General features: G+C 41.8%; 1 long non-coding RNA gene across 1 annotated transcript; it reads right to left on the bottom strand.

Moving 5' to 3' along the window:
• Positions 1-12,430: 12,430 nt before the first annotated feature.
• Positions 12,431-14,543, bottom strand: LOC308582630. The gene is made up of 2 exons (XR_014005780.1): positions 14,365-14,543; positions 12,431-12,810 (listed from the first exon to the last, which is right to left on the bottom strand). It is a non-coding gene; the product is annotated as an uncharacterized lncRNA (long non-coding RNA).
• Positions 14,544-16,438: the final 1,895 nt, after the last annotated feature.

The following is a 16,438-nucleotide window of genomic DNA, read 5'->3' as shown; positions in this document are numbered from 1 at the left end:
GTTCTGTTTCTCTGAAAAACCCATTAATACACAAATATGCCATATTGCTTTGTCAGACTCATATCTAAACAATTACCTTGCTACTTACATGCTGATAGGAGGCCCTCTTCTGCAGATACCACCACATCAGGAGGTATGTTCTACACAATGTCAACATCGGGCCTTTGGTGTGGTGACACCTCCCTTTTGGAACTCCCTCCCATTACATATCCAATAGGCAGCCATCTCTGTGGTCTTTTTGGCGCCTACTAAAGAGCCTTTTAAAGTGGAGACTTTTATCCCAATCTTGGAATTTGTTTTTACGTAGTTTTCACTGTTGATATTTGCATTGTTAAATGATCCTCGGGGTGTTTCCCAACTCTACAGTTCTATGATTCTAACTCAGGTAACCAGAAATGAAAGGAGCTGAAACAAAATAAGCTAAGCGTTCTCTAATTTTTCATAACAGGCATTACCTTTTCGTATGGGAAAGGTATCCATTTTAGAAGTACCAGGCCCAGAGGAATTACGCTTGCTTGTTAGTCAGTTATCACACTTGGTTGCTTCTTTCTGCCTCAGCACAGGAAATGCCTGCAGGAACTAAGGAGATCAGGGACTTGCCATTCTTGAGAGACTTGGTAAATTTGGGTTTCACTCAGGCTTCTCATATTTCTGTTCTTAAATTCCGTTCTCCACATTTCCACATCACTTTGTGAATTTCTTTTGGAAGTCCTCATGAAAATTCATCAGCAGTTTAGTGCGAAATCCTTCTAACACACACAGTTTTGTAAGCAATGTTGCCTACTATAATGCATTTTTTAAATCTTATTTTCACTATTGTATGCATTTATATGCATACGTTCCCCTCACATATTCATGTTTGCAAACATTACTTGGCTGGAAAACTGTATTGCAAAATTCAGAGGAACATGAATTTTGAAGGATGGCTGTAATTTGGTTGGCCTATTGTTTGGGAAGGTGTTAATTAGGTAAGCCCGCATTTAAACATGAACTGAATTTCTCCCCATCCCTACTTGTCACATAAGGAAGCACACATCTGTAAGTGCTGCGCTCATTCTCTCCTCCGTATAGATACAGGAAAATAAGTTGCCATAAATATATAAACCCCCAATTTAGTTTCAATTTCCCCTGAACAAGTCTCTTTCCCCTACCCCGATCCTCAGGCTTTGGTAATGTGTACATGTTGTCTTCCACATGTTTGTGCCCTTGGTCAAAGCTCCAAATTGTTCTGGATATTTTATTCTCTTTTATTCAGCTTGCTTCCATTCTATGTGTAAAAAACAAATAAGGGATTTGGAGTGACTTTGTTATTTGGTTGTGGAAATGGGTCCAGACAGAGCCACTTTTTTAAAAAAAACTGCAACAGCCTTATAGTCTTTCCTACGTGATTAATTGTTACCTAAAGTTCTCTAGTTAACAAGATCCTAGTGGGGGCAATTATATGGAAAGATCCAGCAGAGTGCATTAATTTCTTTTTTAAAAAAATGCAACAGAACAATGAGGTAGGGGGAATAATGTAAGAAACAGTATGAGAGGTTGCATACAGGAAATTAAAAGGCTCATGCTGTTTCAAGAGGAGTGTATTCCTCCTTATATTGTGGTCCTTAAGGAAGTTGGAATTCTCAGGGGCCACCATTATACAGATCAAATGACTTGTAAAATGAGTTGGATAATGTTTTCAGTGTTGAATTAAAATCCCATTGAATTAATCAATGGCTTCATTCTTCCGTTTTACAACGTATTTATTAAAGCAATGGGTTGTCCTCAATTCTGTGCCCACACGGAGAGTTAACAGCACTGACTGAGGGCCCATTCAGTTTCCTGTGGTTCAGTGCATCGCCCCCAGGAAAACATCGAAGGCATGATTCAATGTGTGGCCTCTGAAATCACAGTGACATGTTTACAATCGAGCTCCTCACCAAGGTAAACTGGCATTCTTCCTGTCCTGTCAGTGGAGTGACATGATTTATGACCTACTATCTTAATCTTTCCAACTGAAGTTAAATTTGTCAGGAGGACTTTGGACATCTGTTAGTCATCAGTTGATATGTGGTACAGACAGCTAATTTCCATTCAGACAATATTCAGAATGAAACATATTACAGTGACCTGAAAGAGGAAATCCCAGTTGGACAAGTGGGGAGGGGGAAGGAGGAAGAACAGCTCTGCAATTTATGTATTTTAGAATTGCAAGTCTTCTGGATAAACTGTGCTCCTTAAATACATATTTAGGAGATGAATCCAAAGGCCTAGCAAATGCTAGTTAATGACAACATGGGTTGGCGAAGAAAGTCCTGAGGAGAGACATTCACTAAGAGTACACAAAAATGTCTCCCACCCTTGGTCGCTGCACTGAGTATTTGTATCTGATATAATTTCCATTGTACCTACTTTCCCTTATATAACCAGCATGCTTAGCTCTAGTTAATGCATGAAGGGGTTACAACCATATTGTAAACTGTTTTGTCAGACTCGACTAGGTCACGCCCCCTCTTGATGAGTGATGAAGGGTCAGCAATTTCTCTTTGTCCACTCTCTTCCACCATGTGAATCTGACCAGAGAAAATGTCTGGACTGAGCACTACAAGCCCAGACCACATGTTTAGAAATATTTTACCAAGTTTTGTAACTAAGCTTTTCTGCCTGTGTTTTCTTGCTGCTGTATGGAAAAGCACATGAATCTGACCTTTGAAAAGTTTGTAAGTAAACCATTTTTTTAAACTTACCAAGCTGTGTGGTCTTCTCTGTGCTATAGGGAAAGCCTTGAAAGCAACTTAAAAAAGGTATATTTTAAAGGTCTAACAGCCCATATTTCCACATGCTGCATGTTTTGTAATTTTAAACCTCTGCTGGGGCTCACTTACCAGAGAGCGCTTGCTAGAGACTGCATCTAGGGATCAAGGGAAATCTTCTTTAAATCAATAATAACTGACACTTTTGAATAAAAGTAGAAGTGTTAGATAAGAATACCTCAAACTGCATGTTTTAAGCTTAAAGAGGTTCTTTCTGTTGTGGTGAAATATGAGCTGAATCTTATGTTTACCAGGCACTGATAGCCATGGTGTGAGGAATAGTCTTGTCATAAAGCTTCTCTCAAGATTTCCCAGTTGTGTAAGCTGTTGGAACAGTAAGCAAAGCAGCATTTGGAAACTGCTAAACCACTAAGCTAATAAAATAACCAGCCTTTATGTTTATGAGAACAAGGAGGAATGGATGGGGGGAATGCTCAAAGCAAATGAGGCTGCTGAAAAGAAGAAGAAGCTGTTTTTCTGTGTAGACATGCGCTTGGGAAGCTGGAAGTCAGGCATGTTGAAGATCACACTGACTGATGATCCTGCCTCTCCTACCTGTATTGCTCATTTGTAGAGGGCCACTTTCTTGGACTCATACCACCGTCTCCTATAGGCGGAATAATAATACTGGCCTACTTTGCAAGGTTGTTGTAGAGATTATAAACAAAGCAATCCCTGTGAGCTCTTTGAATACTGTACTTTGAAATGCTGTATACATGCTAAGAATTACTATTAACTGTTTTAGGATGCCTTTCTGTCAAGAAATGCCCTGCAATAGCATTAATGAAGGGAAACCACCAGGAAGTGACCCTAAGCTTATACATTTCCCTCTAGAATTTAAGTCTGCTTTCCCCCCTGTGGCCCATTTCTATCAGTATTTCCTGGCGTTTCATTCCATGCTGGAGTTCAGCACAATGTGCCAGCAATAACTGCATTCTGTGTTTATTCACACTTCAAATGCTTGACTGTGATAGCTCAGCAGAAAAAAAGTTGCATGTTTATATCCATGGCTTTATGACAAACAAATATTTTTACTGCTAACTCAGACATTTCAGGATGTAGTACTTAGCTGTAGTCCTACAGAGGAGCAGCACTCCCCTCTAACAGCAAGAATGGTGATAAACAGTCATACAATGGTACCTCTGTTTACAAATGCTTCAGGTTATGAGCTCCGCTAACCCAGAAGTGGCTGCTCCTGGTTGCGAGCTTTGCCCCAGGATGCGAATGGAAATTACGCGCCAGAGTCCCCATTAGTGAAAGCGCGCCTCAGGATAAGAACAGTTTCAGCTTAAGAGCGGACCTCCGAAACGAATTAAGTTCGTAACCAGAGGTACCACTGTACTTGTAAAGAGAGTGTGTGGGTATTCCGCATCTTGGGCCCATCATTATTGCCAAGTTGCAGGCAAAAGGGAAAGTGTGCATACCTCTGAATGGTGCCTGATAAATTGGCGCATGGGAAAGGTAACTGGTGTCCTGTGTCTGCCTGCCTCAAGAGGGTTGATACCTAGGCTGTTTATACACCAAGGTGCTAATGCCCGCATGGCTCACACAACTCCCGTTTTTCCATATGTGCTTTTGTGCACTTTTATTCACACATGAGCACTTTCAATATAAATCTCCCTCCAAGTTTTCCATTCATACTAGTGGATGGTGCTTGATGGGTTGTATCCATAGCCTGTGCATTGTCCCCTCCCCTAAATTACTACTTACCTGCACTCTGCAAATTCTGGAAACTGAGGTCCATTGTTCCCATGCACATAGGTGTTTGTTTAACTGTGTGCATACACTTAAGGAAAATGTTTTGTCCATGGATTCAAGCAATAATGAACATTCACTAAAACATAGATGATGATGATGATGATAGAGAGATTAGATAGATAGATGATAGATAGATAGATAGATAGATAGATAGACAGATAGATAGACAGATAGAGATAGATAGATAGATAGATAGATGATAGATAGATAGATAGATAGATGATAGATAGATAGATAGATAGATAGATAGATGATAGATAGATAGATGATAGATAGGTAGGTAGATAGATAGAGAGATAGAACAAAACAGCATGTAAAGAGTCAGGTGGTGTCAGGATGCTGTCAGTGGCCCCAGCTGATTGCCCAGGAAAGTATAAAGACAAGGAAAAGTTTCTTACAGTCCTTTTTTATTTCAATCTTTACCAAGAGAGGCTATAGAACTCAGCCTCTTGGATAATGATGTTGTCCCGAGTGAATCTCCACCCTCCCATTTCTTCCACTTCCTCATTCGTCAATCTCATCGTCTCTCCTATGGATGCTGCTACATGCCCTCTGTCTTTGAGCTCTTTGCTCTCCTACTTTTAAGGCTTGCCGGGTTCTGGGAGATGGAGGGTCTGGAATGCTTTCTAATGACAACGTGTCAGCTGGTTGTTGTTCTGGGTCTCCCATTATTTTCCAACTTTCCCCCTCATCTGCCTCTGAGCTGCCACCTCCTTCAAACCCCTGTTGTAAATCTATACTGTCTTCCTCTTCCTCCTCCCTGGAAGGGTCAGGCTGGAGAGGCGGTCTCTACCATTCCTCCTCCTCTGTCCAGCCCCTGACAGGTAGACAACAGCATCCCTAGATTTTTGGGCGCTCTGTGTGTGTGTGTGTGTGTGCGCACGCAGGGATCTTGTCCCATTTAGAGAATGGAAGCTAGGATTCAAACCATTGTACAGTGGTACCTCAGGTTAAGTACTTAATTCGTTCCGGAGGTCCGTACTTAACCTGAAACTGTTCGTAACCTGAAGCTCCACTTTAGCTAATGGAGCCTCCTGCTGCTGCCACGCCGCTGGAGCCCGATTTCTGTTCTTATCCTGAAGCAAAGTTCTTAATATGAAGCACTATTTCTGGGTTAGCGGAGTCTGTAACCTGAAGCATATGTAACCTGAAGCGTATGTAACCCAAGGTACCACTGTATTTTGTTGCATGAAATATACCCTTTGGGATTCCTTTCCAGCCCCCTCCCCATGTTTTGCTGGATTGGCTGGGTTGAGGTTCTCCAAGTTTAAAATCTACCTCTATTTTATCTACTCAGCACTGAACACATCATCGCCTCACCTCAGCTTGGGCTCCAATTGAAACGCTAGAAAATTGGATAGTTGCTTTAAAGTACAAGCTTCATTTCACTTTGTTAATAAGTACCCACTTAATTATCTCTCTGTGTGTGAGTGTGTGCAATACTTGTCCTTGGCAAGGATTGGTTTTTGAGGGATTATACCTAGAGGAATAGGGTGTAGGGCAATCCTGCACTATCACTTTCTTTGACGTGTCTGTTCTCGATAGATTAAAAAAACAAAACTGCACTGTTAAACAGACATCCTTATTTGCATTGCTGAGAATTTTGTGATTGCTCTATTATTACTAAAGAAAGAGTACCTTGCACTTCTGACAGCCAGGTGGTTGTGTTGCTTCATCTACTTCCATTATTTACTTGGCAGCATTTCAGGGGCATGTTTTCTTTGAAAATTGTGCAACACCTTAAGTCCCTTTAAGCTGAAAGCTATGTTGAAAGTTCTTGGTGCCTCTTGAAAGTTAACCCATGAGACTTGGGAGGCTTGAGTTTTTGATGCACTAGATTCTATGCCAATTGGTCCTCTATGGCTGCCTCTGTAATCATGGTGACAACATGAAAAAAGGTGCTAAAACAGCCTCTTTAGCTGGCGAGGTGAGTGTATAGTTCTGTTCAGTTTACCCAAATTTAGCATGATAGAACATATTTTTAGGGCCTCAAGCACTTCTTTCTGAGGGTCAAAAGCTTCATTATGCCAAAGGGTTTATAATTCATATCCCAAAGGATCTCTTCCCTTCACCCGGAAGTAGCTTCTAGTTTGATCAGGGAACTGGGGTGGTGGGGGTGTTTAACCTTTTTCCCCACATTCCCTCCAAAGCCCTATTATTTCCGAAGGGTGGGGAGACACACTGAAGGCCACAGTTAGTATTATTTAAAATGCCCATGAATAGATTCCAAGATATTTTGTATATGCCTTGACATTTTGTATATGCCTTGACATACTGTTTGTAAGATAATATGTTTGTTACTGACTGACTGTTTGTTACAAAGAAGAGAATAGGCTTATCTAGATCTTGCTCAGCTGCATGTGATAGTGAAAAAGGCATACTTTGCCTTAACTGAGTCTCTTGCTACTAGTAGTCGTAGTATTAGTAGTAGTAGTAGTTTTATTATATATACACCATCCATCTGGCTGGGTTTCCCCAGCCGCTCTGGGCAGCTTACAGCAGCATATATAAAACATAGTAAAATATCAAACATTAAAAACTTCATGATACAGTTGTGTTCCCTCTCCTCTGGGGGCTTGAGAGCATTGCAATGGATTCTCTCTCTCTCTCTCTCTCTCTCTCTCTCTCTCTCTCTCTCCTTATTTCTTTCTGCCTGGCATGATCTGAATGAAGATGTTTCTGGTATTTATAAAGCCACAATGAATTCTATCATTAATATTATTGCCTGTTCCCATGAGGTGTCTTCATGATTCCTCATAAACATTGTTTCATTAATGAAGACAAAGCATAAAAAGTAGGAAGTCAAACCCTAGTGCTTTCATTTTCTTGCTTCTGCATACCAAATGAATACCTAATAGCAAAACATAGCCTCCCAATGTATCCATCTGCCTGCTAAAATACCAACTTTCCTGCCCTGTTACTGCGTTGAACAACTTTGCATGTATACACTGAGGACTGGAAACAATAGCACTTGGGGCTAGGCCCTCTGAAAAAAATATTTTATTGTAAATTGGATGGAGAAACACATTTTTAATCCAAATCCCGCAAGGGGAATTAATATATGAAGCTGGCTTCTACTTCAGACTCTGCGTTGTAAGCATTTGTGTGTTCACACTAACACAGAGAGAGAATAATGACTGTATGCAGAAAAAGGAAAAGCTGTGTGGGTTTGTTTGCACCACGAACCTTCTGAATTAACTCTACACACTCATTCTGCAAGGCCTGTTCAGCTTCCATCTCAGGCCACCTTTCCCCTCTGCATTCATCAAGTGTTCTGAATGTGCTCTCCAAATGTTTGCTGGGGGCACACACAGCTCTTCGCACACAGGAGCATTCACATAGATATAACTGGGGGTGGGAATTATGTTTCAGTTCCTATTTTAACGTGAAGCTACCTAATTTATACTTCCTGAAATAATATATGAACCAAGAAGCACCTATCTTTTGAAATTTGCAGTTTTCTGAATTTTGCAGTGGAGTTCTCCGACCAAACAATGTGTCCAAAAGTGCCTATGTTGAGGAAAATAACATGCAAAATACACAATTGCTTCCAAAATACTGATATTTGCATGTATGCACAAAATTGCACAGAAATGTGTGGAATTGCATTAAAATTGTATAATATGAGAAATGCACACTAAAATGCTGATGAATTTTCATGAGGCCTTTAAATAAAAAGTTTTCAAACTGATACAGAAAATTGTAGAATTGAATTTAAGACTGGAAACAAAAATTACAGATTTTTCCATCTCTGACCATAGCATACAGCATCTGCTTTGCAAGGAAAAGGTCCCAGTTCAATCTTCAGCTGGGGCTGGGACAGATCCCTGTAGGAAACTCTGAAGAGCTGCTGTCAGTCAGTGTGAACAGTGCTGGGTAGATGGTTCAGTGGTCAAACCCAGTATAAGGCTTGTTCCTATAGCCTGCTTCTGAACATGAGCATCTGTGGATCAGGGCCAGTGAAGTTAAGATTTCCAATATTTCAAGAATAATTTTTTATTAACCGACCAATCACATCAAATCAAACGAAATTACATAAATTCCAAATTACACAGCCGAATTTTAAATTTTTGTTGGGGGTACCCATATTTCAAGTTCCGAAGGGGATCCAATCAACTTCTTGCTTCTTGCTGCTGTTTTAATGTCCACAAATCTAACCTTATGATGTTCACAGTACTATCCAGTCCTTTCTTATTGTTTTTCCACATCTCTTGTTGTTATTTTCATATATTTTTCCTTTCTCTTTGTGACCTCTGATAGTCTCCACAAGCTGGTTAGAACAGTTTGTAATCCTGCGTGGATATTATTATTTTTTATCCAGTAGCCATAACCAGATGTTTTCCATATAACATCACTTCCATACATCAAAACAGACTTAGCGTCATTAATCTTCACCAATCTGCCTCCTTTCTCAAAGCCTCTGAGGAGATTCACCAGGAATGCAGTCTGAAAACAAGTCCGTTCCTCCTCCCGGCTATAAATCCTTTGGCAAGATGGCGACTCCGAATTAATTGCTGCGCTATTCCAAAAGCTCTTATTGCTTCTCGATCTCCATAAAGCATACTTTTGGTTAAAGTTTATCTCCACACAGACCTTAATCATCCTGCTTGGGTCAGTTCAACCAACGATTCTAATGAGGAGGGGTTCTTGTAAATCACATAGAAGGAAAGTATAAAAGGTCCCCCCCCATTCAGTCCCGTTGTCAACATACCCAGCCTTTGGTGTATCTTCATGGTAAAATATTCCTGTTTCTCCAACTCGTTGTCTTCTTTCGCAGAGGTCACTTAAATTAGCAGACTTCACTCCCCTTCTTCACTTGAAATATGTGCATTTGCTTCTTTTGTAATTAATTATTCCAAATTGCTGCAGCTAGTGCGCGATCAGAGACAGCTTCCAGGAGAGCCGAGGTCCACACGGGGGCATTCTGCCTAGTGCCCTCACCCCCTTCTTTCGAATTAGGGGGTGATTTATGGGCACAGCAGGCAAGGGCAGTGTTCCCCATTTCCTTGGGGAAAGGGAGGCTGCCTACTCCCATAACAGCCTCTTAATTACCCAGTGTGGGTCGGAGAGTTGGTATTGTCAGCCATCTTCCAGTACGCCCCTAGTGGCCCCAAGATTTCCAATATTTAAAGATTTCCCATTGAACTAGTGCAGTGTCACAGTTAGAGTTTTCGTCAGACAGGATTCAAATCCCAACTCAGCCACAGTTTGGTGGGTAACTTGGAGTATTCATGATCTCTCAGCACAGCCAGTCTAACAGGGTTGTTGTGAGGATTTAAGGGAGAGGGGAAGAACACTGTATGTTGCCCTAAGCTCCTCAGAGGAAAGGCAAGATATAAACGTTCTACCATTCTTGGATGGGGCTCTGCCAAGTCACAGGGGCCTGCAACATCTTGCTTGCAGAATGGTTCACTGCCCCACCATGAAAATCTACTATTTATAAACTCACTGTTTATTTGTTGCTGGTCCAATTAATGTCAAAGAATATGCTATTCACATGCCTCTCTCTGAGGACAGTTGGCTTCTGCCAATTTATTTTGTTTAAGATTGGGGCAGTTTACAAACACATGGTGAAATGTTCGGTTTGCAGAACGTTGACCTGCCAATGCAATAATAAAAAAAAAGAGTATGAAGAAGATAGCTTCCCAAAACTTCAGCAAAATATGCAGAATCTCTTCTTCATGAAGAAAATAAATCTAATTGTGCTGAACAGCATTTCCCTTAGATATCAATTTATAACGATTTTGAACATGGGAAAAATCCATTATATCCCTAGGCAGGTTATTACCCTGACTGTTAATTGTTAGACACCTCATGCCTCGCATGCATTTGTTTATTTTGGCTTCTGTCCACTGCATCTAGTTACATATTTGTCAGCTAAATTGAAGAGCCATCTGCTACCAGAAATCTCCTTTCCACAAGGGGAATTCATCACCTCTCAATAAACCAGCCCCTTAACTTTCTTTGGGGGAAAAGTGAAATAATATTTTCTACTTGCCATTACAGGGAAGGTTTTCCAGAACTCAATTCTTGTGTGGGGTGGGGATGGAGCACCTTAAATTATCTAATTGTTTAATTTAATAATGCCTACATAGGAAATGGTAAAGATAATAATGATAATAATTATTATTATTGTGGGCAAAATTCAAGTAATGACACCCATCAACAGAAGCCCTGTTCAAGGGGTTCTGTTTGCAATGAGGTTTACCCCCTCTCCTCCCCTGTGCACCCCATGTCCCCCAAATGTCTGGGGGTGGAAGAACCCCCAGAAATGCATGTGGGGGATGGAGAGGGGGGCTAGTAGGTCTTAAACCAAAGCACATACCAATGTTTACATGTCCTGTTGATATTATTATTGCAGTGAGATCAGTCTTCATTGCATTATAAGCAAAAATGACTGCCCCAAGGAGATTACAATCTAAATGACATCTGAGGGTGTGGGGAGAAGAGAGGGAAGGAAGGGGCAAAAGGAAGAAAAGGTGAGAGGGAGTAAACTTGCAGATTTCTAACCTATGCTCAGTGGTAGCCAAAGCATGGATCAGTGGTTCACACATTCCACCTTGTGGGGCCCAACTAGATGTCATGGCAACAGGAGTGACACCTGTTGTTGAATTGCATTACCCACCTGTGCAAGAAACATAGCCAGTGGTTGTGAAGGTCTGTGGGTGTTCTTGAGCACATGTCTCCAGGAGGTTAGAAGGTCATGTGAATGCTCTTTGGGCATTCCAAATAAAGGTCTTTCTCTGTTTCCTGATATTTCCATATTTCATATGTATCTGAACAGGTAAACAATATGGAATGCAGCCTGTAGGTGTGAGGCCACTCTCATCGGCTGTGTTCAGTCATTTCCCATAACTCCCATGCCATTTTCATATGCAGAAGCTACTCTCTACACCATCCAAATCCATTGCTCAATAACAAGGGGGGAAGAGGTGGCCAGGGAGAAGGAATAACAACTCCAACTGGCCTATCCCTTACCCTTCACTCTTGCACCTCGGCTGCCCCTAATCTGCAGCTTTCCCATCCTCAGATCCTGGAGCCTTGGTGCCCTTTCCTACAGGCCCAGAAGGGGCTGGATCAGAGTTATTGCTCTTGATAAACAGCACAAAATCTTGAAAGGTGTTGAGATTTGCAGAAAACGAGGTGTTGAGACTTGGTGGCTTTGATAAAGCTGTTATATACACACCCACACGCAGGCACACACTATTTGGAATTTTGTTCTTGCAGGTGATAAATTTGGATTACCTACTTGGCTTATCTCCTTCCTCTGGTTTTTCCAGTGTCCCGGCCCCCCATCACAGGGATCTTGTGCCTTTAACAAGAGCGTGACAGTATCCTTTTATCCAGAGAAGCTATCACTGTATCAGTGTGGTACACAAAGTTTTACTTGCTGGGTTTCTGTTAAAAGCACAAGAACCTTGACGGATATTTTGCTTGTTGTTGGCAGCCTTGCCCTACTGAACACACACTGTTGTCGGAATTAAGTCTTGCTGAGTTCAGTGGGAATAACTTCCCAGATAAATGGGAATAAGGAATACAGCCCCCACGTATCAAAGAAAACGAGGAGCTGGGGTGTGAAAGAGGAGGAGAGGCTAACAGAGAGATGTCAGACATCAAGTGTGTGTGTGAAGGAAGAAGAGTGAGGCTGAGAAAAACATATTGCTTAATTGTGATTTTGCATTTCTCTCTCTAACGGATCCACAAACAAAGGGCTCATGCCGTGTTCTGCACCTGGATTAGCAGATGCTGCACAAAGGTGTTGGATATCTTATTTGCCAATTCACCAGTTCACTGACAAGCCCAGGTTTTGTGTTTGCAGGCATAAAAACAGGGCTGTACCTATGAAGACAATAGCTGGCTGACATCACTCACTTTCCCCCCTTAATTCTGTATTGTTTTGATGGAGCCGTAATGAAGGCAAACATTTCAACGATTGTGTTGAGGCAGACAAATGCACTGTTAAAGGCTCATGCTTCTTTGGCACATTGGATCAAGACAATCTTCCATGGAAAACAGCTGTTGGCAGACCTTTATTAGTGTTGCCATTAGCGAGAGGATTCAAGTTCCTCCCTCCCCTCTTTAACCTGGTGAACCAGCTCCCCTTCCTTCTTCAGAAAAGCTTGTGCTGTGTCTTGCTGTTTTCCAGTCTTGTGTTTATGACTTTCAGACTGCTGATTTGCTTTGTCTGTGAAATATAATTTTGGTAAATTGAGTTTTGAACTGGACATTTTAAGCTGCTTTTGGAACTTCTTTTGTGGAGCTGGGGGGGGGGGAGGAAGAAGGATATGAGAGAATGAATAAAGAAAGAATTATTCTGAGACATTCCAAATACAGTGGTACCTCGCAAGACGAATGCCTCGCAAGACAAAAAACTCGCTAGACGAAAGGTTTTTCCGTTTTCGATTTGCCTCGCAAGACGAATTTCCCTATGGGCTTGTTTCGCAAGACGAAAACGTCTCGCGACTTTGTTTCCTTTGTCTAAAAACAAAGACATGTTTTGTTTATAAAGTTAATTTATTTTCCCTTCAATTTTTGAACTGCTCTTTACAGTATGTGTGACTTTAAAGAGCAGTTAATAAACTGTTGTTGTACCAAATTTGGCTTTGTTTGGACTTTTTTTGACCATAGGAACGCATTAATTGATTTTCAATGCATTCCTATGGGATTTCGTGCTTCGCAAGACGAAAAATTCGCTAGACGACAAAAATTGCGGAATGAATTAATTTCGTCTTGCGGGGCACCACTGTACGATGATCAAAACAGAATTCATATAAGTGAAATATTAGGCTACAATCCCACCCTGTGGTGTCAATGGCTTTTAGGAGGCAGCACAGGGTGTGTGGCTGGAGAGGGGATTTGCCATGGGGAGGGTCCAGAGGGCTAGAGCAGGAGAGGATTGGAGGGTCAAAATTGCCCTCCCCCCACCCCAGCCTTAGGTTTGCCATTCCTGCTACGAAAGTTACCATCTGCTTCATTAGAAAGTTTTTTCCATGGATATGTTTACACTGGCTGCCTTGCTTTCATTCCTGCTAGAGCACCTTGTTTGTCATAGTGAACATTTGGGATATTTTCACACTGACACTAAAACTGGTTCTTTGCATTTCCTAAGCCTGTACTGAAAAGATAAAACTTATACTGAGCCAAACGTGCATATGATTTTTGAACTGTCTCTCTTCTAGTTTCTGTTCCACAGGAACATCTATGCATGCACACAAATGTTATGAAACAATATCACAGGTGAAGTGTTGGGAAGGTTTTATTGAACACAATAGCTCACCAGGGCTCATATTTCTCCCGTGTTAGTATATATTTTCGGGCCTGCACCCTGTAGGCACCCAAACTGCTGCCCAATTCACAAGACTGTGTGTTGATTTGTTCCATGAGCTGCCACAGGCAAAGTCTAAAATATCCCACCAATTAGGTATTCTAGAGTAATTTCCTGCATCTGGGCATCAAGTGAAGTCACTCACAGCTTGGCTCATGAAATGGGTCACGTGATTTGGTTATGAGTAAGCACTATGTTTATGCAAACAGTTATTGCACAGGTTATTTTTTGCCAACCCCCCCCCCCATGTCCCTGAGCTTTCCCTCAAAGTTTTTATTCCTCCCCCCCATTGCCACCCCCACAGATACTTCCCAAATAATTTCAAAGACAAATGTACAACAGCAATAGGTAAATGCTATAAGTTGGGCTTCCTGCCTTTTGGTCAACTACAGCCAGTCACTTTCCTCATTTTATCCCAGTAGATAACTGGGGTTTCCAGAGCTGACAGGCTGACAGATGTCTTAGCACTTGACCTTGCATTAGGTTTACCTAATATATTATACTGTTTTGTTCAGGTAGAAAGATGATCAGTAGGGGAAATAGAGGTGAGGCACAACAATGGAGTTCAGCTAGCTTCCCAGCAGCAGGGCCAGGCCAAGATATTTCACTCCCCAGGACAGAATAGGTAGTGGTGCCATGCTTCCCTGGACAAAGAGCCTAGGTCTGAAATTATTTTGGCCAAGTTATTTTGGCACCTGAGTCAGCAAAATTCCACGAGCATCTCTCCCTGGGAGATAGAAATGCAACAATAAATCAAACAGTTAACAGTTTCCACCACTCAGAATCAGCTACCTAAGGTGGTTGCCTCATTCTGCCTAATTCTAGGGCTGTGCCAGCTCAGCAACCATGATGGTCAAGAATGGTGCATTCCAGAAGTTGCTGGATTATGACTCCCATCATCCTTGACTATTGACCATGCTGCCTGAGGCTGATGGGAGTTGGGAGTTCAACAACATCTGGAGGACCACCAATTCCCTATCCCTGTTTCCACTGCCAGTCTGTAATCTAAACCACACAAACATAGTATCTCCAAGAGTGCAAAGATTTTCATTGTAGTCACTGCAAAGAAAGTCATAGCCTGTGACTTTGGTTGTCGAGTTTACCTTTTTTTTAAATATTCCACAATAACATGCAGGTAAGATTGATTTTAGAGAAACATTCAAATGACAAAGGCCCATTCTGACTTCAGTTTGTCAACTATGGGTGTTGTAGTAGTAGTGCTTTTCAGAAAGAAAGCATATAGACAGCCCTGTTATACCAAAATGACCTCACACGTTTTTATTTCTTTCAAAACATAATTGATTGCCTTTTCATATCATATGCATTTGAATTTCTCATACATCATTCACAATGGGTGTTTAATAAACATTTCTCCCTGCCTCCACTCCTATCCTAACAGGGTGCTTTGAATAAGTATTAACTGTGCAGTTAAAAAAACAACCCTGTTAATCATCAACAAGCTGTGTTGCATAAAAACTATTCTCTGTAGCCTTCTCCTAATTGTGGGAGAGACCATTTTTCCATAACAGTGACCTTCAGTAACACCTGGTACCTGCAGCTTGCAAAACACTGGGCTTGAAATCGTATCGTATTGGCTTATCAGCTATCCAAGGTCATAAACTATGTGAACAAGTGGAGTGTATCTTATGTTTCAGAAGGCTGGTGTTATTCCAACATCTAGCTCCCTTTCCAACAAAGATATGGTCTCTGGATCTTTAAAAACAGGACTAATACGCATGCTCCCCCCTTCCCCAAAAGCTTTGCAAGATAGAGCTAATCTACCATGTATTCTGTGTTGCTGGGAAACGTGTTGTGGCAGCACAGCGAGTTCTCCTTTAAGCAGCTAGTTGAAATGTGCTCAGAACAAAGCTTATGTGCACTGCAGGTTGGCTGCAAGATTATATTTCTTGTGTTTACTGGTTGGCTGCTGTGGGGTGGGGGTGAAACTCTAAACGTGGACAAAGTGGAACCTCAAAAACCTGATCCAAAGACATACTATGGACAGGCCCCATAACAGACATATTATGGACAAAAACACATCTTAAAGGGCCTTTCATATACCCAAACAACCCCATATAAATTGCTTCAAAGCCCGGTTCTTTTGCAAATGAGATATTTTGTTTCTTAGGCTGTAATTCTAAACCAGGGTGGTCCAGAATGTGCCCCGAGGGCCACACACGGACATTGAGCCCCCGCCAGTCCTTGGCAACATTTGACAACCTGCCCCCCAGCTCTAACGCTGCCTTCCTAAAGCCAGGTAAATGGGGCACTGTGCTTTGTGAAGGAGGTGTGAGGGCTCTGATAGAGTCCTAGAGTCCTCCTTCTTCCTTCCCAAAGTTTAGTTAGCACTTTCCCAGCTTTGGGAAGGAGTAAGGAGGGCCCTAGGACCCTTCCAGAGCCTCGTGCCTCCTTCTCATCACTTGTTTGAATTTGGGAAGGCAGTGTGAGGGCTGGGGGTGGAGAGCGTCAAATTTTGGCTTCACTCCCCATGTGTGGCCCATGGATTCCATGTCAAAGTACTCTTGAGGCCCACTTAGTATGAAAAACTGGAGTGCCCTGTCCT

Source organism: Podarcis bocagei, assembly GCF_964188305.1.
Source record: "Podarcis bocagei genome assembly, chromosome: 3".
Classification (NCBI taxonomy): domain Eukaryota; kingdom Metazoa; phylum Chordata; class Lepidosauria; order Squamata; family Lacertidae; genus Podarcis; species Podarcis bocagei.
Note: the sequence above shows the minus strand (reverse complement) of the source record. Positions and strands in the feature narration are given on the sequence as shown.